Source organism: Oryctolagus cuniculus, chromosome 11 (assembly GCF_051225735.1).
Source record: "Oryctolagus cuniculus isolate XC-2025 breed Fujian yellow rabbit chromosome 11, ASM5122573v1, whole genome shotgun sequence".
NCBI classification, from domain to species: domain Eukaryota; kingdom Metazoa; phylum Chordata; class Mammalia; order Lagomorpha; family Leporidae; genus Oryctolagus; species Oryctolagus cuniculus.
This window is the reverse complement of record NC_142877.1, coordinates 80,579,252-80,604,080: the sequence shown is the minus strand read 5'-3', so window position 1 is coordinate 80,604,080 and position 24,829 is coordinate 80,579,252. Positions and strand designations below refer to the sequence as shown.

General features: G+C 39.8%; 1 protein-coding gene across 11 annotated transcripts in view; it reads right to left on the bottom strand.

The window, feature by feature from the left end:
- NAV3 (neuron navigator 3) overlaps positions 1-24,829 on the bottom strand; it is a 966,035-nt gene that overhangs the window by 391,870 nt on the left and 549,336 nt on the right. The window contains exon 1 of one of the 11 annotated variants that reach the window (XM_089307478.1): positions 7,209-7,325. The exons of the other annotated variants lie outside the window; for them this stretch is intronic. The gene's annotated coding sequence lies outside the window, so the exon portion shown is untranslated. Of the gene's footprint in view, positions 1-7,208; positions 7,326-24,829 lie in introns of those variants that run through there. 11 annotated transcript variants of the gene reach the window in all.

The following is a 24,829-nucleotide window of genomic DNA, read 5'->3' as shown; positions in this document are numbered from 1 at the left end:
GACCGGGACTAGAACCCGGTGTGCTGGCGCTGCAAGGCGGAAGATTAGCCTACTGAGCCACAGCGCCAGCCAAACCACTCAACTTTTAAAGTGCATAATTCTACAGTGGCTGGGGAAATTTTTTAAAAATCCGTTATATTCAAATACTGCTTAAAAGAGAAATGTAGTTACCTATACCCTTCCTCTTTCAACTTGACATTCGATGTTATGTATTCATAATCATTGCAAAACAAGTGAATGATCAAAATGTTGTTTCTACAGTTTTACTTCATTACATCAGTCAAAACTATGGCATTCTTTCCACTAGAACATATTCTACCATATAATAATTCTCCATTATTTTTGGATTAAATTTTAATTCAAAGACTGAGTTAAGCTGTGGGGAGCAAACCGGACTAGACTGAGTTACTGGAATTAAGACTTATTCTATGCATCTGCTCTCCCACAATATGGCGCTGGGAGAGAAGTAAACAGCTTCCGCACAGCTGCCTCCAGTTCAACCAAGAAACTGTAGGACTTGCTCCTGATTGGAGAGCAGCGTACTCGGCGTGTGGGCAGCCGAGTTAGAATTGGCGGAGGAGGACTATAAAGGAGGAGAGAGACGGCATGCACGGGGAACATCTAAGGGGAACATGTAGCTGAAGGAACACCTGTGCAGCCCCCGAGAAGAGCCGGCCGGCGGTGTGCCGCTCCCCTGCGGAAGTGGGGAATGTGGCCAGGGGGAACTGCCCTTCCACGGAGGTGGAAGGGATAGTAGCCAACCCGGGAAGAACCAGCAGCAAACCCGGGGAGGGCCGAGCAGACAGAAAGAACAGCGCAGGGTCCTGTGTCGTTCCTCCACGAAGAGGGGGAGCGACATAATGGTGCCGTGACTCGGATATGAAGCCTAGGCAGGGTTTAGTGTCGTTCCTCCATGAAGAGGGGGAGCGACATAATGGTGCCGTGACTCGGATAGGAAACTTAGGAGGGAAGAAACGGGAAGAAGTGGGAAAATAACGGAGAGAGAGACTAGCAAAGAGCCTAGGTGCCGGAAGAAGCTATTGAAAGCCTAGGCATAGACTCGGATATGGACTGTGGGAAAGAAGTTAGGATTGAAAGCGAAAGTGAAAGCTTTCATAGACTCGGATGTGGACTATGGCGGGGAAGCTAGGAGATTGAAAGCGAAAGTGAAACCTGGAGGAGGCTTGGACTCGGATACGGACTGTGGGGAGAAGCCAGGAGAAATGAGAGGAATATTGTTGGAAGAAAACTTAAGGAAACATACCGGGTAGAGAAAAATGTTAGGGAGGATGAAGCCGCGAGTGCAGACCGAGGCGGAGATATAAGCCACCTTGGAATTCTTCAAGTCACCCCGGGGAGCAAGAGGCGAAGATCTGGAACCAGAGGCAGAGACGTGGGCCGCCAGGATTCGCCAGGTTAGTCCGGGGAACTTGGACTGAATGCCGGTGGTGGCGGAAACATTCGCGGAAGCCGCCGCGTGCAGAGAGAGCACGGGGCGTGAATAAATAGGGAACACGGGGCTGGCGCGAGGCCGTGGTGCGGGCGCGAAGTGCGTGGAGACCGCGGAGCGTGCGCGCAGAGCCGGGAACCCGCCAGCGGGGCGAGGTGCCGAGAAGCAGCCTCGGGGCGAGCGCCGCCGGGAAGCCGCAGGGATAAGAGAAACAGAAGTTTAGAAGTAAAATGAGAGAAATAGGAATGCTGGAAGATAGAAGTAAAATGGGAGAAATAGGAATGCCCGGAGATAGAGAAATAGAGAAATAGAAAGGCCTCCCCTCAACATGGCAATGAGAAAGCTTGGATTCGGTCTGCCCGATTAGTGAGGCGATGAGCACCTGCGGTGCTAGCAGCTTATGCGCCGCAGGTCACCGAAGACAGGCACGAATTAACATCAGAAAGGCCTCCCCACAATACTGCAATTAGAAAGCTTGGATTCGGTCTGCCTGATTAAGTGAGGCGATGAGCACCTGCGGGCCGCTAGCAACTTACGAGCTGCAGGTCACCGAAGATAGGCACGAACCAACACTAATAAGTCTCCCCCACAATATGGCAATGAGAAGGCTTGGATTCGGTTTGCCTGATTGTTAGGGCTTGTAAGCCCCTGCAGGCAGAGCAGAGCATGGGCTGCAGGGCACCGAACACAGGCACGCATCAGCGCCTAAAAACCTCCTCACAACATGGCGAAGAGAGGACCCGGATTCGGTTTGCCTGATTGATAGGACTTGTAAGAACCTGTGGCAACTCTAGCAAGTAGAGCAGAGTGTGTGCCGCGGGACACCGAAGACAGGCGCGTATCAACGCCAAAAATAAAAAGAAAGGGGGATCTGTGGGGAGCAAACCGGACTAGACTGAGTTACTGGAATTAAGACTTATTCTATGCATCTGCTCTCCCACAATATGGCGCTGGGAGAGAAGTAAACAGCTTCCGCACAGCTGCCTCCAGTTCAACCAAGAAACTGTAGGACTTGCTCCTGATTGGAGAGCAGCGTACTCGGCGTGTGGGCAGCTGAGTTAGAATTGGCGGAGGAGGACTATAAAGGAGGAGAGAGACGGCATGCACGGGGAACATCTAAGGGGAACATGTAGCTGAAGGAACACCTGTGCAGCCCCCGAGAAGAGCCGGCCGGCGGTGTGCCGCTCCCCTGCGGAAGTGGGGAATGTGGCCAGGGGGAACTGCCCTTCCACGGAGGTGGAAGGGATAGTAGCCAACCCGGGAAGAACCAGCAGCAAACCCGGGGAAGGCCGAGCAGACGAAAGAACAGCGCAGGGTCCTGTGTCGTTCCTCCACGAAGAGGGGGAGTGACATAATGGTGCCATGACTCGGATATGAAGCCTAGGCAGGGCTTAGTGTCGTTCCTCCACGAAGAGGGGGAGCGACATTAAGCCAAATATAGTTTTAATTCAAATAGACATATTTCCATTGTGAGCTGATTTATTACAACCAAGGCAACACACCTGAAGTGGACTTCCTCTTGTTAGAGTAAACAGCCCTCCAGGTTCAACAGCCAGAATGCAGAATTTATGAGCCATTTATCAATATTTCCTTCCAATTCTCATCATTTCATGAAGTATTAATTATTGTCAGACTTAAATAGCTAAAACTTTTAAGAACAAATAATAAGAAGAATAGAGCAAAGACAGCTAAGTTCTTCAAGACCTGTAATAAGCAGTAGGATCTTTAATTTCTCAATATAAACTCATTAGTAAAAAATTATATTCATATAGTGCTCCTTTTCATTTCACAGCATATGTACAAGAATAAAATGGATTTCTAAAATGTTATATTAAAGTGAACACAGCAAAACTCCAAAACTCATGGAAAAAGAAAATTTTAATAAAATTTACATGGAAATAAACATCATGGCATTTATTATAAAAGTGCAATATATATCTGTATCAATTAACCAATCCCATATAATATACCACCAAAAATTTAGTCATAAAAACCACCTTTTTAGCTCATGAAACTGCAGGTTGACAGTTGGTGTAAGCTCAGCTGGGAGAGCCTTTTGCAGCTTTTCACTGGGCTCACTCATGTATCTGCAGTGTGCTGGCAGTTCATGACCCACTCTAGTGTCTGGCATTAGCTAGCTGTTGGTTGGGACTCCAGATCAAGTATCATTCATTATCCAGTGGGCTAACCCATGTATTTTGGTGTAGGATTCCCAAGAGCAGCAAGAGGGAAAACTAAAGACCTCATAAAGCCCAAGCTCAGAACTCCAGTAGTATTCTCTTCAATCCATTCTGTTGCTCAAAGGAAAACACAAAGCCAGTCCAGGTTCAAGATGTGAGTAGATACTCCTGTACCTCACCTTCACTGGATGAGATGAAAAGTATTGTGAATTTTTTTATAATATATCGCAATGTCACTGAACAGAGCCCATATGAGAAATTAGGAAAATGGTGTAATGTCCAACGTGGATATCTCAGATCCACTAAGAACATATTATATCCAACTAATGCTCTTTCATTTTGAATAATGTTATTAATGTAGCCCAGGGAATAAATAATGGCATTTTTTTTATTTTAGTAGGTTTCTGATGATGATTTTACTAATTTTTCTGTGAAATAATACACTAACATTAAGGCTATCCAATAGAACATCTGGATAATTTCATAAATATTTACACATCTACAGTTAAGAAATGTTGATTAACTTGAATATGTTTTTAAATGTCCAAAAGTGGGGCTAGTATTGAGATACAGCAGGTTAACCCAAAGCCTGCAACACCAAGTCCTTGCTACTCCACTTTTTTTAAAAACATTTATATCTATTTATTTGAAAGGCATAATTACAGAGAGGCAGAGGCAGAGGCAGATAGAGAGAGGTCTTCTATCCACTGATTTCATTCCATAGATGGCCGCAATGGCTGGAGCTGTGCCGATCAGCAACAAGGAGCCAGGAGCTTTTTCCAGGTCTCCCACACAAGTGCAGGAGCCCAAGGACTTGGGCCATCTTCTACTGCTTACCCAAGTTAAAGCAGAGAGCTGGATTGGAAGTGGAGCAGCCAGGACTGGAACCAGCGACCATATGGGATGCTGGCACTGCAGACGGCAGCTTTACCCACTATGCCACAGTACCTGTCCCACGCTACTCCACTTTTGATCCAGGTCCCTGCTAATGTTTCTGGAAAGGAAAAAGGTAACCTCAATGCTTGGGCCCCTGCCACCAATATGGAAGACTCAGATGGAGTTCCATGATCCTGGCTTTGACCTGGCTTTGACCTGGCCCAGCCCTTGTCATTGTGGCCATTTGGGAAGTGAAGCAGTGAAAAGAAGATATTCTCTTTCTCTAACTCTGGCTTTCAAATAAATAAATATTTTTTTTAAAAAATACATAAATGTCCAAAAGTGTGTACCAGTAAACATTTCTAAGTAACAGTTGCTTAGACTTAAAATACATAGATGGAATCTCACCTGAATTAAAGATAGTTAAATGATAGAATATATGGCATGATTCATATGAAAACAAACAAGATTAGCACACATTTTAAAGCATATGGAATCACTCAGAATAAATGACATGAATATTTTGGTGCATTTACTTACATTTATTACAACACACACACACACACACACACACACACACGAGATATAGTGACTAAATAGCTTTATATCTGTTTTTGTCACTTATCTTTCAACCAAAAACAAAATCCTACACCATAACATTCTTATAAAACAAGGTTTCCATTGACTAGCAATATTTGTTTACCCAAAATTAACTGAAAAAAAAAAAGTTGCAGGATACTTCACTTAACAAAAATCAAAATAAGATTTAGGAATTCATTCAGATTTTTCAAAATACAAGTTTTGTATGTCAAAATGGTATGATGCATAGCCAACACATGACAAAGCTGCTTTAGGCTGAATCAACAGAAACACTAAAGGACCCATGCTCTCTTTTCACACCGTATGGGCCACTGTATTCTAATATTTTATAATTTTAAAGATGTGAGTGATTAATTAGGCTATCTAAAGAATGACCAGACTGATAAGGAATCTTAAATTTGTATGAGTGGAAAATATGAAAGCCTCTGTTCAGAAGACAGAACAACATAAGGTGAGGTGCTTTGATTTGTCGACCACATTTTATGACTATGACCTCTAAAAAAATCCCTTCTATCATGCCTGTTTCCTCAGGTCAACTCTGAATCCCCAAGGCACTTATTCATCTTTGCATCCCTGAAAGTCAGTTGGGATGTGATAGGACTCAGATACTATCTGTTAAATAAATAAGTGATACAATACATGGATGAACTAGAACCAATAAGTGGAAGTTCAACGTAAGAACAAATGTATACCTCGTAAGATACTACTTCATGGTCATTAGCAAGATTTTGTCACACTAACTGTAGAAAGGATATACTAACTGAAAGATTACTGGATTAGTTCATGAAAACAGCAAGCATCTGACAAAATCAAATCTGGCATCAGTTTTGTAAAATAAAGATGAAATTACTTGGTGCGCTAGGGTCCAGTGTCATGGCACAGCAAGCTAAGCCGCTGCCTACAATGCCAGCATCCCATGTAGGAACACTGGTTCCGGGTCCAGCTGCATTGCTTACAGTCCAGCTCCCTGCTAATGTGACTGGGAAAGCAGTGGAAGATGTCCCACATACATGGGCCTCTACCACCACATGGAAGACCAAGATGGAATTCTGAGCTCCTGGCTTTGGTCTGGACCAGTCCTGGCTATTGCAGCCATTTGAGGAATGAACCCACAGATAGAAGATATCTTTGCCTATCCCTCTGTTTCACTCTCCCCTTCAAAGAAATCTTTTTTAGTTAAAAAAAAAGTTATCTATATTGTAAATAATGATCAATTCTGCTTGTTTTAACATATATTTAAAAGTAGGAGAATGCATTTGGCACAGCAATTGAGATGCCACTTGGATATCAGCATTCCATATTGGAGTGCCCAGGTTCCAGTCCCAGCTCCGTTCTCATTCTAGCTTCTTGTTAATGGCCAGCCTCAGAGGCAACAAGTAATGGCTCAAGTACTTGGGTCCCCGGCACTCACATGTGAGTCCCCAGCTCTTGGCTTCAGACTGGCCCAACTTCAATTGTTGTGGTCATTTGGGAAATTGACCACTGGATGGAAGATCTCACTCTTTCTGTCTGACTGTCACTTGTCTCTCTTTATCTGTTTTTCAAATAAATAAAAATTGAAAAGCAGCTATCAAATACATTATATATTCAATTTTAAATATGAAGTAGTGTTTTTACACATCTTTGTGATCACTGAACAGCTGAGATTCTTTAAAAAGAAAGTAACTGATATATTGTTTTACATAAAAATCATTAACTTTGAGACACTGGGATGAGCAAGGATTTTTTTGGATAAGCTGCCCAAAGCACAGGAAACACAAGCAAAAATAAGTACATGGGATTGTATCAAAATATGAACCAGCAAAGGAAAGAATCAACAGAGTAAAAAAACAACCTACAGAACAGAAGAATATATTTTCCAACTGTACTTATAATTTCAAATTTTGGCACCAAAGTCATCCTTTAATTCTATTTTCCATGAACTTCTTGAAGTACCCTTGTAATCTAACAAAAGGTTAATATTTATTTAATGAACCTAAACAAGCTAATAAAGAAAAAGCAAATAATCTGAATTTAAAAATATGGGCAACAGATTTAATCAGATTTTTCTTAAAATAATAAAGTCATACAACTGGACAACATGTATATGGAAAAACACTTACCGGGGCTGGCACTGTAGCATAGCAGGTAAACCTGCCAATTGCAGTGCTGGCATCCCATATGGGTGCTGGTTTGAGTCCTGACTGCTCCACTTGTGATACAGCTCTCTGCTATGGCCTGCAAAGCAGTGGAGGATGGCCCAAGTGTTAGGGCTCCTGCACCCACGTGGGAGACGCAGAAGCAGCTTCAGGTTGGCTTCAGATTGGCTCAGCTGTGGCCACTGTGGCCATTTGGGTGTGTGAAGCAGCAGGTGGAAGAGTTCTCTTTCCTTCTCTGTCCCTCCCTCTTTCTAACTCTGCCTTTCAAATAAATAAATACATCTTTAAAAAGAAAAGAAAAAGAACATCACTACTCAACAGGGAAAGGGAAATCAAAGCTACAATATAGTATCACCCCACTCCCATTAGAATGGCTATTATAAAAAAAAAAAAAAAAACACAAACAATAAGAATGGGTATTTGGCACCGTAATGGGGGCACCACTTGAAAGACACCTGCCTCACATTTCAAAGTGCCTGGGTTCAGGTCTCAGCTTTGCTCCTGATCCTAGCTTCCTGTTAATGTAGACCCTGGAAGTCAGTGGGTATGGCTCAAGTAATTGGGCCCCTGCCATCCATATGCAAGACTTGGATTGAATACCCAGCTCCTGGCTTTGGCCTGCTCCAATCTGGGTTGCTGTGGGCACTTGGGAAGTGAACCAGCAGACAGGTACTGTCTTTGTTTCATTCTCTCTCTGCCACTCAAATGGAAAACAAAAAAGGACAAAAGATAACAAGTACAGATAAGGACAGAGAGGAAAAGGAATCACTGCAGGTATGGGAATGTAAATTAGAAAAGGCAATGTGGAAACAATAGAGTTTGCTCAAAAAATTAAAAATAGAACTAGCTCTTGACCCAGCACTCCCACTACTAGGTGGATATCCAAGGGAAATGAAATCACTGTGTTGCAAAGATAGCTGCACTCCTATGTTTACTGCAGCACTATTCACAATAGCCTAGAAACGCAAACAACCCAAGTGTTCATCAACTGAGGAATACATAAAGAAAATAAAACACAAATACACAGGGGGATACAATTCAGCCACAAAATGGATGAAATCCTGTCCTTTGTGATGGCATGGATGGAACTGGAAGTCATTATTTTAAGTGAAATAAGCCAGGCATATAAAGACAAATACCACATGATCTTATTCAAATGTGGAATCTAAAAAAGTTTATCTCACAGAAGTTAAGAGAAGAATAATGGTTACCAGAGGCTAAAATTACCTTACAAAGGGAGGAAGGGATGGGAAAACGTAGAACAACAGGTACCCAGTTAGAGTTAAATAGGATAAACAAGTTCCAATGTTCTATCACACCAGAGTGACTACAGAGAACAGCAATAAACTACATATTTCAGGCGGGCTAGAAAAAGTGAATGTTTTCACTACAAAGAAATGATAACTGTTTGAGGAGAGCGATCTAAGTTACACTTATTTGAACAAAACAAGATGTGCCCAAGAACTAACACATCACACAGTTCTGCTTCAATATGTATAATTTTTGTGTCAATAATCAAATAAAGAAGTTATGTTTCTCAAAAATACCATTAAGATTCTTAAAATGCAACCCACAGAAGTGGAAAAGATACTCATGAAGAATACATCTAACAAAGGATTCATATATAGAACTTATAAACAATTCTTACAAAGCATTAGGGAAGGAGGCTCACTACTCATTAGAAACTCACGAAAGAATATGTCCAAATGATCAATCCAATATGGAAAAGATAATCTACTGGGGGCCAGCACTGTAGTGCAGGTTAATCCTCCGCCTGTGGTGCTGGCATCCCATATGGATGCCAGTTCTAGTTCCAGTTGCTCCACTTCCAGTCTAGCCTCTCCTATGGCCTGGGAAAGCAGTGGAAGATGGCCCAAGTCCTTGGCCCCCTGCACCCATGTGGGAGACCTGGAAGAAGCTCCTGGCTCCTGGCTTTGGATCTGTGCAGCTCCGACTGTTGCGGCCATCTGGGGAATGAACTAAAGGAAGGAAGACCTCTCTTTGTCTCTCCCTCTCACTGTCTGTAACTCTACCTCTCAATAAATAAATAAAATCTTTAAAAAAAAGAAAATCTACTGCACAAGTAATCAGAGAATTGTAGGTTAAAGGTACAATGAACTATGACTATATAGCAAATACTATGAATCTGTAGACTTATATATCTGGGAATACCCGCTGAAAGAGATGTGGAATAATCAGATATATTCCAGATGGTAGAAAATCAATTTGGAACCCTTAAGAAAATGCTGGTTATATCACCAAAAGCTGAGGATATCCACTCCCTAAGATCTGGCAATTTCACTCCTAGGAATCTACACAACAGAGATTGTACTTTCTCTTCACTAAAAGATATGTGCAAGAATTTTTACACCAACACTATCCATAAATCTTCAAACTATAGCCACTTAAATGTCCATATAAACAGAATAAAAAAATAAACTGTGGCAAAATTCACACCATAGAATAGTATATATCCAGTATAATAAACAATCTAAATTTTAATTATCAGGCAGAATTGCTAATCTGTTTCCTGTTCTTCACTAGTTGTACAAATATACTGTTTTTTTCTAAAAATTCATAATATATACATTTATAATATGTATATAATATGTGCACATTTTGGTGTATGTTTCTATGTATTAACGCAAGTTTTAGGATAAAAATTTACAAAATGTTTTCTAATAAGCTAAACATTTTACTAAGGACTTAGAGAGGGTAAATTATAGAGTCTATTTTACTTTGTTAAGTATGATAAATTTTTCATAATTAAAAATGTGACTTTTTAAAAAAACTATTTATTTGTGAGGCAGAAAGAAAGCTCTTATCTGCCAGCTCACTCCCCAGACACCTGTAGAGTGGCTGGGCAGAGGCCACAGTAATCACTGAGAACACAGTTCAAACTCTTTCATGTATGTGGCAGGTACCCAAATATTTGAGCCACCGCCACTGCCTCCCATGGGGTACATCAGCAGGAAGCTAGAATTAGGAGTTACAGTGGAGGACTGGGTCCAGGTATTCTGATGCTAGACAACAGCATCTCAAGCCAACACCTTCAATAGCTAGTTTCAAGTCCATTTATTCCATTGTCACACATGTACACTGTAATGAGCAGGCCACATCAATCTACACTTTCAGAACCTGATTCTTAGTCTCTAGTGTCAACATTTATTTTGTACTCATGCTATGACTTCCTAAATGAAGCTGGTGTTCAATTTCTGCTACTGTAGTAATAGAACTTACTCTTCCAAGCTAAATCCATAGGGATTATACAACATATCTTCATACATTGATGTGCACGAATCCAAAAGTTCCTATGGTCCCAGTGAAGGTGTTCAGTGATAAGGAGGAGATTAATGTAATCTGAGAGTTGGCATAAGGATGAGGTAGAAACACAACATAGACAGTAGTTTCCATGGACAGTTGGTGCTTACACGGAACTCAAAGTTCAATTCTCAGCAGACCCCATAATCAGAATGGAGGGGACCATCTCAGCAGGGACCAGCAAGAATCCAGCTCATAGAGAAAACACCAGAGGCTCTTTCTCATTCCACTCCTCAATCTGAAAACATAAAAACTTCCTGAAATACACCACACCCATCCATCTGAATATGCCATCTAACAAATGAGACAGGAAGAGAAAAGCCTCATGGAAAAGAGAAAATAACATTGACAACAAACTTGACCTTCAAAGCTACGTAACTCTTACTATAAGGAGCCTTTGAAAAGAGTCTAATCCAGGTTTCTGCCATTCTCACCAACCTCCTTTCCTACTACCATCAGTAGAAATGAAGCTTTGAGAGAAAGATATGCGTTATAGAAAATACTGAATTACCTTTCCTTTTACAACTGAGAAGTATCATAACTTAAAATATATATAAATTACAATTTAAGTAAAACATATAAATTACAATGCAGTTGGCTGCATTTACTAAATTATAGTGGACTTACTATTACTGGGAAGATCCAGATAATATATTCCCCTAGACAAGGAACACTCTATTAACATCCATAAACTTATCCTGGCGACAGACTACAAAAATCACTATCAGTGCATAGAGTTATCTGACCATTTACATTCTAACTGAGCTGGTTCCGTGGCTCACTAAGCTAATCCTCCGCCTTGCGCCGCCAGCACACCCGGTTCTAGTCCCGGTCAGGGCGCCGGATTCTGTCCCGGTTGCCCCTCTTCCAGGCCAGCTCTCTGCTATGGCCCGGGAGTGCAGTGGAGGGTGGCCCAAGTGCTTGGGCCCTGCACCCCATGGGAGACCACAAGAAGCACCTGGCTCCTGCCATCGGATCAGCGCGGTGCGCCGGCTGCGGCGGCCATTGGAGGGTGAACCAATGGCAAAGGAAGACCTTTCTCTCTGTCTCTCTCTCTCACTGTCCACTCTGCCTGTCAAAAAAAAAAAAAAAAAAAAAGAAAGAAAAAAGAAAATACATAAATACATTCTAACTGACATGGAAATCAAAGAATGCCAAGGCCTTTTTAGGTGTTACATCATGAACTGAACATGAACCATTTCCTTACTGAAATTCTAGCACAGGCTATGGCTGGCTTTCTATATGCCTATGAGTCTTAAATTTGATGTTAAAGTCAGACTTTTCACTACCCTAAATAGGTTTGTTAGGCTCACCTGATAACAATTTGCAAAGGGACATTCATGATATGGCATAGAACTTTATATTCACTTTTATTTATTTTTAAGATTTGTTGAAAGTCATAGTTACAGGGACAGTGGGAGAGATTGACAGGGGGAGAAAGAGAGAGAAGAAGAGGAAGAAGAGGAAGAAGAAGGAGGAGGAGGAGGAGGTGGTGGAGGAGAAGGGAGGGAGGGAGGAAGGGAGATCTTATATCTACTGGCTCACTCCCCAAATGGCCACAATGACCAAGGCTGAGTCAGGCTGAAGTCAGGAGTCTGGAACTCCATCCTAGTCTTCCATGTGGGTGGCAGAGGCCAAGCACTTGGGCCATCTTCCAATGCTTTCTCAGGTGTATTAGCAGAGAGCTAGATCAGAAGAGCAGCCAGGGCTTGAAACAGTACTGTCGCTCCCCGTCTTCGTGGAGGAACGACACAGGACCCTGCGCTGTTCTTTTGTCTGCTCGGCCCTCCCCGGGTTTGCTGCTGGTTCTTCCCGGGTTGGCTACCATCCCTTCCACCTCCGTGGAAGGGCGGTTCCCCCTGCCACATTCCCCACTTCCGCGGGGGAGCGGCACACCGCCGGCCGGCTCTCTCGGGGGCTGCACAGGTGTTCCCCTTAGATGTTCCTGGTGCATGCCGTCTCTCTCCTTTATAGTCCTCCTCCGCCAATCCCAACTCGGCTGCCCACACGCCGAGTACGCTGCTCTCCTCCAATCAGGAGCAGGATCAGCTCCTGGAGGTCATCACTCAAGTTGGCAAGAGGCGCTGAGTAGAAGCTGTTTTCTTCTCTCCCAGCGCCATATTGTGGGAGAGCAGATGCATAGAATAAGTCTTAATTCCAGTAACTTAGTCCAGTCCGGGTTGCTCCCCACACAGCACACATTTGAGATGCCAGCATTGCAGGTAGTGGCTCAACCCAGTGCATCAGGAAGCCTGCCCCTTATATTCACTTTTAAAAATAGCAAAGCTTTGAGATAATCCATTTTAGTTGGCTGGGCCTTCATTTTACTCATGTAAGAAAAGCACATACTTGTATTAAAAGATCTTCCACTATCCCTTCTACTTTCAAGATTCAATATTTGATGAAACAGGTGTGGATATACATACACCTCTACTAGACTGGTGTCACTTTGTTCAAGATGGACTTTGCATACCATACTAAGCTCCAAATTATAAGGGTTTGGATTTTGGATCACTGATAGAAGCAACAGAACTGATATTTATATCCAAGAAATAGGGTATCTAATAGATCTTTCCAAAACATAGGCATGAGGAATATCATGAATTGACAGAATAAACACCTAAAACATCTTTGTTTTTAACACAACAAAAATGTGTAAAACATTACTATATGCAAACATTGTATTAGGGAACATCATAAAAGAGAAACATGGGTCAAATAATCCTCTCATTAAAGTAAGAGATTAAATGAGAAATTTCATTTCATTTAAATTACTGGAACATTGAATGACTGCCACGATTACGATTGTGCTCAGAAAAAATTGTCATTATTGTCTAGGAATGTCTACCCACCCACAAAAATCAAAGAAAACATTACTATTATAGCATAAGCCCTACGATACAAAACTGAAGACCTCTAAGCGACCAACTAGCAAATACAACATAACCTTTCTCTATAGAGCATGTATCAGAATGAGTGAAATCACATTAAAATGCTGTTTTTGGTATCATTAAGGAGGTCTCTCTTTTACTTGGGTTCTGTCCTCTAAAATACAAAGCAACAGTGGAATATAAATCCCCTAGTATTCCAGATTGGAAGACAAACATAGCATACATTTTGTTTAATAGATAAGGCAGGCACCTCCTTATCCCTCATGCCATGCCACAAAAAACTGTTTCAAATGTTTAGTAAATTATGTTCTGTATTAAAAAATGGTATGAGCTCATTATTCAATATTTGCAATGAGGACAAAGTTTCTTCCTTTTTCCAACTTGACTATATCCAGCAAAGCAAGGGTTGTGGACTAAAATATTTCAAGTACAATGGAAGGAGAGTAAGACTTCTCACTGCCATTTCCCATTAAATATTTTTGGAAAAATCGGAGAAGTTACTCTGCAGGGTGGATGTTATACCCTTTCAGTGGCTGAGCTTTGCAGCTAGTAGCAAAATTCATTGCCTTAACTCAGAGCAGTCTTGTTATTTTAACATGGCTGTTTCTATTTATAATGTTACACAATCCACTTGGTTCCTTCTTCCTCCCTGTCTGAGACACAGTTTACAAAAAGAAACCACAGTCATTACATAAACGCATTGCCAGGAAATCCAAGTGTTGTTTTCTGCTGGAAACGAAAAGACCGGCACCTTAACTTATGTCTTACTCATCCTAAATTGCATCTGCTCTTTGCGGCACTTTCTCCTGGCTAAAGAAAGTGCTTTCAAGTTTTACTCTGTTCATGAGAAGGCCAGTTTTGCTACTCTGGCTATTCATGTGGTTGTACAGATGTCCTGCAAATGAAAGCCTGCTGCACGACAGGAAGCACCCACTGCCAAGTCCTTTGGGAAGCGGCAACATGTCCATAGGAGGATCCAGGTGGCAAGACATTTGAACAAAAGGTTTGCATCACAGCATTTGAAAAGAAGAAAGCAAAAGACAAGGCAGACATTGGGGCTTACTCAAACTCTTCTTTCAACACAATGTCAGCTGCACCAACTGGCTATGTTCTTACAAGTCAGCATTGTGATGGGTTCAGGGGGAGGGATATATATGGGAACTCTGTTCTATAAGCTGAAACAGCTATGTATGCAGCAGGATGATTGGAGATAAAACATCAAAGATGTCTTTGCAACTCTTTAAAATTATTAAATTTAATTGCTGCTTCAGCAAGGCTGGAGAAGAGAAAGGAAAAACGGTGGTGCATAGGATACCCACACTCTGTGTAGCATATTTTCTCATGTAGAGAGAGAGAAAAAATAACAAGCAGAGTGAATTATAGATAAAGTCAACATCTGGGCCACTCTCCATTTGTTACTTCTAGAAGGATTTCTTTCTTGTTCAGTCCCACGCAGGAGTACCTTTCAGTTGTACTGTATCTTCCCACCCTTGCAATTTGCTCATCTAGAGTCACCCAGACCATCTATGAGGGCTAAAGAAACTGTGGTTAGTGCCTGCGGGAATTCATTTTCTTCCAGGGATAACGAGACAAAATGCAGTATAATTCCTCCCCTGTGTTTTGAATGTTGTGTTGTCTTGAAGGCAATTTTCCATGCTCAATAAAAAACAGAGAAGGAAAAATCTGTGACCTTAAAAAGCTTATTTCCAAAGTCTAAGATGTTCACACATACAAAACCTCTGATAATTTATGATGTAGATAGATGTTCTCTTCCTCTTTGTACTCCCCAAACATGCTGTCAATGGAGTATTGTTAAAGTATGGAGTTTCTCCCATCCCACAACCTGTGTGTCTTACGGAGTTCCTGGGATGCATACTATTGAAGTAAGATGCAAATCCTGATCTGTTTATAATATATGAAGGTGTAGAGAAAATGAATTCAAAATATCATTTAATAGAGCTCAGCGTCCATAAGACTTTTGTTGGAAATTGCTTGGTAAACTCTGGGAACTAAGACATGTTTGTTTTACTGAGAAGTCTAAGCTTTTTCACAAAAGGAAAGAACAGTACAGTCATTGCCAATATAGTTAAAATGTAATGGATAAAGAATGAGGAGCAGATGTACACATTTGAAACTCATTGAAAAAAAAAATATTTTTAAATAACTAAAACCTCATTAGAAAATACTAATAATTTGAATAACTGGTGTTAAAGAAAGGACATGTCCCCTTACAGATGAAAGAGAGAAATAATAGTGTCCAACAGAGTACCCTTAATGAAATAAGGCAATATTTTCAAACTGATAAATATAAAATGTATTTTCAAGTATCACAAAAATGAGAACTAATAATAAGATTATTAGAAGAAATTAGAGGGCCGGCGCCGCAGCTCACTAGGCTAATCCTCCACCTTGCGGCACTGGCACACCGGGTTCTAGTCCCTGTCGGGGCGCCGGATTCTGTCCTGGTTGCTCCTCTTCCAGGCCAGCTCTCTGCTGTGGCCAGGGAGTGCAGTGGAGGATGGCCCAAGTGCTTGGGCCCTGCACCCCATGAGAGACCAGGATAAATACCTGGCTCCTGCCATTGGATCAGTGCGGTGCGCCGGCTGCAGCGCGCCGGCCGTGGCGGCCATTGGAGGGTGAACCAACAGCAAAAGGAAGACCTTTCTCTCTGTCTGTCTCTCTCACTGTCCACTCTGCCTGTCAGAAAATAAAAAAAAAAAGAAGAAATTAGAGTAAAATAAAAGAGAAAGATTTTAAAAAATATTTGGTTCATAATTAGAGCAAACAGCCATGTTGGTGTTTCTAGGATTGAGAGATTCCCAAAACTTCCAGCATTCGCAGTGGAACAGTCCTGGGAAAAGCAATACCATCAGTCAGTATAGTTGTCCACTATTTGTTACTACAATGAAATACCAGAGGCAACTAATTTTATAAAAAGGAAAGATTATATAGCTCACAGTTTTGGAGGCTCAAGTCTACCATTAGCCAGCCCCTTTGCATTGGTGTCTGAGGGCAAAAGACAGCAATGGCAGGGCATGTGCCATGGAAGGGTCACATGGCAAGCCAGGAAGCACAGAAAAAATTGGTGGACTCAAACTTGGGCTTTTATAACAACCTGCTAGACAGAACTACCTTCTAAGGGCAAGCCCCTAAGATCTAAGGACCTCCCACTCGGAACCCAACTGAAGATTCAACCACGTCCCAATAGCATCACCCTGATAAACAAGCTTTTAACACATGGGCCTTGGCAGGGGGATGGGATTCAACATCCAAACCATGGCAAAAACTCTAATAACAACTTCCCTATTTCAGCATTATCTTATTTATCCTTCAAGAGACTTTCCTAACAGAATTATCTTTCAATGCACATCAAATTCATTAATTTGACATAGTTCGTGTTCGTTCACTATGCAAAGACACAATGGATGGACTTTTGAGAATAAGCTTCTTTGGCAGTGGAATTTCAGAGAGTTCATAAATAAAGCAGTCAGTGTAAAATCTGAATCCTTGCTACAAGATTTTGTCAAACTTTGTTGCATATCTTTGTCAAACTAATGGTAAAGAATGACATACTACTATAGTCTTAATGATCTGTGATTGTTTTCAGGTTTAATTTTTAGGAGTAAAATATTCATCTTTTCATTTAATTATTGCTTATAACCCTTTTCTATATTCTCACTGAACCAAGTTTTTTATTGTTGTTGTCTTTTTTTTAACTTTTTAATTGTTGAACTCTTTATTTAATGGAGCAGTAAACCATTAACTATATGTAAATTAAAATTATCTCAAAAAAAAAAGATTTGAATGGAGAACAATCTGACATTACAAAAACTCTGTGTCCTTTTTTATTCCATGAAATTGGAGTACTGTTCCTTCCTAAGTGAAGGCATGTTCTCAGCTAGCTACACAACCCTATCCTTTCCATTCCTCCCTCGTGTTCATTCAACTACAACCGGAGAAGCTGTTCAATACCCTTTGACATGTGTTTTGGAGTGCAATGGATTTCTAAAACTAGCATTTGGATATATGTAATACTTTTAAAAAGTAATGTAGTCAAACTTGAAAATGGCAAAAATGAAAAAGAGAAAATATTTTTAAAAGATACCAACTTATTCCCAAAACATCAATGGATAAGTAAAGCTTTTTTTACATAAAATCAGATTAAATATAGGATGAAAAATCATTCAACAGTGGTGAATAAAACACGGTAATTTGTGCACATGTTCCTTTGGAGGAGTAGAATCTTTTAGTAATAAATCATGTAGTTATTAGTCTTTTTAAATGAAAAAGTGACAGAAAGTGAAATAAAGTCATCCAAGATTAGAATGAGATTGTTGTTAGCCAAAGTCCAAGAAAACATGGTAATCTCTTTTAGGGACTGTGTCAAGATTTCCTGAGATCTAATATTAAAATAATCAGAAGAAGCAAATATGAAACCATTACTGAGAGAACTGTTTTCAAATAACATTTCAAGAATTTGGAGTTGTAGCTACATTCCACATGATCCACTACTCACTTCATTAAGGTAGATGGAGCCAGAAATTTGTGGGTAACACATATGTATTAGCATATTTACATAAAACTGTATGTAAATGTCTTCAAAGGTCCATAATTATTAACATTCTAGAAAGGCAAAACAGCTGTCATGCTAAAAATGATCTGCTTTTGTTTATAGTGTCTTAGATACTTTTAAAAAAGGTAGGCAGTGACTCAACATTGCTACAATAGTATATTTGTTTGAAAAATACATTTTGACTATTTTCAATACATACCATATTTTTAATTATGACAATAAGGTGAGGTGAATATTCTTATCCTAACTTAAAGTTGAAAAAACTGAACAAAAATTCATAATAACATAGGTGGAGGGCAAAGCATTCTGGTGGATGGCACAGGAGCCAGGACACTATCCAGGTTTTCCAATTGGAAGTTCAATGATCCCCCATTATATCACTATTCTCTAATGCTGTGTGCAATAGGCACTCCATATATTTAGATTATGGATGATACATATAACCATGTATTATATTATACATATGTGTATGAATGTATTCTATACCCTCAAGGAATAAATATTCAATAGAAACATTTAAATAAAACACTTGATCAAATCCAAATAGAATGAAAGAATGAGAAAAATAAAATATAGAATAAAATATTATCAAAATGTATGATGTTAGTTACAAAGCATTATCTTTTAAAACGTCAGAGTTGCTGCACACCTAGAAACAGGCTAATGAGAATATCCTGAGGAAATATCAGCTTATGCTTTAGACACAGCCACGGTCTGAGTTTCCCAAAACTCATATTTCAAAACTTAATGCCCAAAGTAAGAATATTAAGACTTGGGACATTTCAGAGGTGATTAAGCCATGAGGTCACAGCCCTCATGGATGGGATCAGGAACCTTACAAAAGGGCTTACTAGAACAGGTTCTCTCTCTCCTGCTCCTCCCCAGGGTGAGGACATAATACTCTGGAGCAACAAGGTGCCATCCTGGAAGCACAGACGTGGCCCTCACCAATCATGAAATCGACACCTTGATCTGGGATGTCCCAGTCTCCCAAACTGTGAGAGATAAATTTCTCTTGTTTATAAATTTACCCAATCTGTGGTATTGTATTATAACAACAGAACTGGATCAAGAAGGCACTAATTAAAACACCATCACCAGGGCCGGTGCCGTGGCTCACTAGGCTAATCCTCCGCCTTGCGGCGCCGGCACACCAGGTTCTAGTCCCGGTCAGGGCGCTGGATTCTTTCCCGGTTGCCCCTCTTCCAGGCCAGCTCTCTGCTGTGGCCCGGGAGTGCAGTGGAGGATGGCCCAAGTCCTTGGGCCCTGCACCCCATGGGAAACCAGGATAAGTGCCTGGCTCCTGTCATTGGATCACCACGGTGCGCCAGCTGCAGCGCGCTGGCCGCAGCGGCCATTGGAGGGTGAACCAACGGCAAAGGAAGACCTTTCTCTCTGTCTGTCTCTCTCACTGTCCACTCTGCCTGTCAAAAAAAAAATACCATCACCCACTTAGCCATCATATTTCCATAACTCAAAACCTCAGAGCAGAATACGTAGCTGATCTCCAGCAAAATACATAATTGACTCCCAGTACAAAATTTCATAGCACAAACTTTATATACCAGTTTTTCCTATAACTTTATGCTGGTAATCCCATTTTATTTGCATATGGTTTTTAAAGCATGTATTTTGTAAATGTTTTCTAAATTATACTGAATCCTTTTTTTTCAAGTAACAGAGGGTCTTTATCAGTAGTTTTAAACTGGAGCCAATTCTTCCCCTCAACGGGACATGAGGCACTATCTGGATATACTTTTGATTGTCACAAATAGCAGAAACCTGTTCTAAGTAGAACAAACACAGTCCAAACCTATAACAAATGTCATGACTGTTGAAAATCTGAATTATAATAATTTCTCATAATTCTATGGAATAGGAATGTCATATTTCAAAAAATGAATAAAGATTCCTTAAAATTGTCCAAGTTATTGCAAGTATCTTTTCCATATGTTTATAATGACATCAGCACATTTACATAATGTTATAAACATATATATGTGTGTATGTTTATAATATATGTACATATATATGGATATCTACAATGCCTTGGAATGAAAATTATGCAATAAAAACTTAATGATGGATTAATTGACTGAATGAATGATGAACAAACAAATCATCTAGGATTCATGATGTAACCCAGAAGTGTTAACCATAAGGATTTAAATGTACTAAAATATCAGCCTTTCGAAGAATATAATAGGCACATCTTAAATAAGAGGAAAATAGCTGACAGAACATATTGTTGGAGATTATGATATACTTTGTATTCAATGGAAGATGGCAATACAGAAGGTGGATATCAAAAAAACAACCAAAGGAAGGAAGAAATTGCCATAAAAAGCAGATGATTTGAAAAGAAAAGAAATGTGAAATGGGATCCAAAAAATACATGAATCAAAATAACAGTAACATAAAAGGTTTTGGAAAAAGTATCACACTGTAGAAATTCAATAAATTTCCCCTAAAAAAGGTACAGGATTGAATTAGAAATGTGAGCAATCAGGGACAATAAATGAAAATTCATAATCTGTTTATTTTTATAGTCTAAAAATTGAGCAACTCAGCTTTATCCAAACTAAAACTAAATAGTGAACACCACCAAAAAAAGTAGAAATGTACATAGAGAAGTCTCACACACAAATTAAACATGAAGACCTGCTAGATCACTTAGAAATTCATCTTGTATTTGGAAAGAGGTTATTCTATATGCTGTTGCTTATATGTATTTACCATGGCCTGGGAAGATTATAATATAAACTTTTTCAATATTAGTAGTGTCTTTCAATGACCCATTACACATTCCTACATTCAGTCCCCCTTAGAACAAATTTGCAATGTGCTGCCAGTTATCTTCAGATCAGGAGAGCAAACACTTCCTGGCACAACTAAGAAGTCACCATTTGGCAACATCTAGAAGACATTCAACCTTCCTTCCCACTGTGACATCTACCCTGATTCTTCAAACTTCATTTCTAGAACTCAGATCTTACACTGCCTTGGTGTTGGTGGTTCCTGGCTCTGATGAAGAGTTTCCAGGTTCAGCTAGGGAAGAATGCTGAAAACAGCATAGAAGGAAGACGAAACAAGGTAGGACAGAAAGAGAGCAAGCAAGCAAGAGACAGAGACTTTCATGAAATGAGTTTAGACTAGTGGGTTGGAACTGGAGACAACAAATGTACTTAGTAGAATCACATGGTTGGAAATGGCGAGTGTAGGCACTAGGTCACACTGAACTTGTTACATGATATTTATGATCCTGGTCTACATTTTAAAAACTGAGTTGACTTTAAGATCTTTTCTTTCTGTGTATTTATCAATTTGAGTCTAAGGAAGCCTTCATTTTGCTCAATGTTTGGCTTTTAAAGACACATCCATATAGATTAGGGCCATTTATTGAAAATGTGGAAGATACTCCTGAGTACTTTAGAATATTACTCACATAGTAATAGTTTGCCTACTCTTGAGCATCTGATTAATTAACTGATTACTGTCTCAACAAATTCTAGGTAAGAGTTCACTGTTTCCCTTAATTCTTGGACTTACAGTTGGACTACATTTTGTAGCCTCTCTTGCAATATTGTATTGTCATATGACTGAGTTCTGTCCAATTGAATTAAGTGAAGATTATGTGGATATTCCAAGCCTCAAACACAATCTTCCATTTTTTCTCTCTCATTAATGGCTGGCTATTGGTGGAATGATGAAACCACAAACTGGAAGGAACCTGCTTTCCTGGCTTTTTAACATGCATCAGTCATCAGACATTTATTATAAAAGGCCAGATTACAGATATGTTAATGTTTGTAGGCCATGAAATGTCTATCCTTAATAAGCATTGCTGCCATTTTAGCAAAAAGAACAACACACACACACACACACACACACAAAGCACAAGTTAACACATAATATACATAACACCATGTCTGTGTTCCAAAAAAAGTTTTACTTTTAAAAAATGAGTACTAGGCTAGATTTGGCCTGTAGGCTACAGTTAATCTATCTTGGACTACATGGGGCCTTATACAGGTACAGAATAAGTTTCTACTGTATTAAACCACCCAGGGTTTATGTGAAAAAGTTGTCACTATCTTAATTAGAACAATGCCATTTTAATCATATAGTATTTGCTCTATCACATTTCTTTATGAAAAACTGTGAATCTACCCACCCAACATTTTGAGAGTTTTAGAGAAGAGTCTCTGCAAGATCAAAATATGGCAAAAAGAAATAGATATTCCATTGTTTTTATTGTTCTTGTTTTGTTTTCATATACTGCCTCTCATTGTTCCAGTGAGAAATGGCTAGTTTTTGCCAGAGCTCTCTCATCTGGTGACTTTTTCTACAGTCAGCATTGTGCTTTTTAAACAAATCATTCCATGATTTGCACCAGAGAAGTTCTTCCATGTGACCAATTAATGAACTCTCCCACAGAGAGTGAATTTTTATATTATCACCAGTGCCCAGTAAGCCAAAGAAAACACTTTTTAAAGAAAAAAACCCATGAAGCAATAGTAGGAGTTGGGGAGTAGGAAGAGTTCCCACTGAAATCCAGAACCAGACAAGGATGCCCACTCTCACCATTGCTATGCAATATAGTCCTCGAAGTTTTACCCAGAGCCAATAGGCAAGAAAGAGAAATCAAAGGGATACAAATTGGGAAGGAGGAAGTCAAATTATCCCTATTTGCAGATAACATGATACTATACATAGAGGATTCAAAAGGCCCTGCTAAGAGACTTGGAACTCATAGCAGAGTTTGGTAAAGAAGTAGGATATAAAATCAACACACAAAAATCAACACCCTTTGTATACATAGACAATGCTATGGCTGAGAAAGAACTTCTAAGCTCAATCACATTCATATTAGTTACAAAAAAAATCAAATACCTTGGAATAAATTTAACCAAGGATGTCAAAGATCTCTACAATGAGAAATGCAAAATATCAAAGAAAGAAATATAAGATACAAAAAATGGAGAAAATCTTCCATGTTCATGGATTGGAAGAATCACTATCATCAAAATGTCCTACTAAAAGCAATCCACAGATTCAATGCGATATCAATTAAAATGCTAAGAACATTCTTTTCAGATATAGAAAAAATGATGTTGAAATTCATATGGAAACAAAGGAGACCTCAAATAGCTAAAGCAATCTTATATAACAAAAACAAAGATGGAGGCATCACATTACCAGATTTTAAGACTTACTACAGGACAGTTATGATCAAAATGACCTGGTACTGGTACAAAAACAGATGGAGAGACAAATGGAACGGAATAGAAATGCCAGAAATCAACCCAAGCATCTACATCAAATTTATCTCTGACAAAAGAGCAATTCCTAGGACAAGGACAGTCACTTCAACAAATGGTGCTGGGAAAACTGGATTTCCACATGCAGAAATATGAAGCAAGACCCCTATCTTACACCTTATAAAAAATCCACTCAAAATGGGTTAAAGACCTAAATCTATAAGATGAGATTAAATGTCAAAGGGATTACATAAATAAGACCAGTGTCTGCAAATAACTGATAGAATTAAAAAGGAGAGAAAATGATCCTACATGGGAAGCAGGATACACAGCAGACTCATAGAACAACAAAAGCCCTCAACAGCACTCTAGCCTCAGAATCAGCCCTTAAGGCATTCAGATCTGGCTAAAAAGCCCATGAGAGTTTCACAGGCATGGAAAGCCAAGACATGGTGGTAAGAAAAAAAAAATGACCTAAATGAAAGATCTCTGTAAGTGAGATCTCAGCGGAAGGAACAGGCCATCAAAGAAGGCAGTATCTTTCTCTGAAGGGGAGAAAGAACTTCCACTTTGAATATGGCCTTGTCTAAATAAGATCAGAGTTGGTGAACTCAGGAGGATTCCATGGCCTTGGCAGCTCATAACAAGAGCCTTGGGTGATTACTGACGTCATAAATAAGAGTGTCAATTGTTAAATCAACAACAGGAGTCACTGTGTACCTGCCCCGCATGTAGGACCTCTGCTTTTAGTATGTTGTACTATGCGAATTAACGGTGAAACTACTACCCAAACAGTGCTCTATAGTTTGTGTGTCTTTGTGGGTGCAGTCTGTTGAAATCTTTACTTAGTATATACTAAGTTGATCTTCTGTATATAAAGATAATTGAAAAAGAATCATGATGAAGAATGGGATAGGAGAGGGAGTGGGAGATGGGATGGTTGTGGGTGGGAAGGAGGTTATGGGGGGGAAAGCTGCTATAATTCAAAAGTTGTACTTTGGAAATTTATATTTTATTAAATAAAAGTTGAAAAGAAAAAGACCTAAATCTATGGCCTGATGTAATCAAATTATTAGAGTACATTGGGGAAAACACTGCACAAAATTGGCACAGGCAAAGAGTTCCTGGGAAACTCCCCAGAGGCACAGGAAATCAAAGTCAAAATTGACAAATGAGATTACATCCAACTGAGAAGCTTCTATGATGCAAAATACTTGGCAAAGTGAAGAGGCAACTGACAGAATGGGAGAAATTATTTGCAAACTATGCAACTGATAAAGGATTAATAACCAGGATATATAAAGATATCAAGAAACTCAACAACAACAACAAAAAAACACAACTAAGAAATGGTTAAAGGACTTAAACAGACATTTATCAAAAGAGGAAATCCAAATGGCCAAGAAACACATGAAAAAATGCTCGGTGTCACTAGCTGTCAGGGAAATGCAAATAAAACCACAATGAGATTTCATCTCACCCCGGTTAGAATGGCTTTCATGAAGAAATCAACAAACAACAAATCCTGGCAAGAATGTG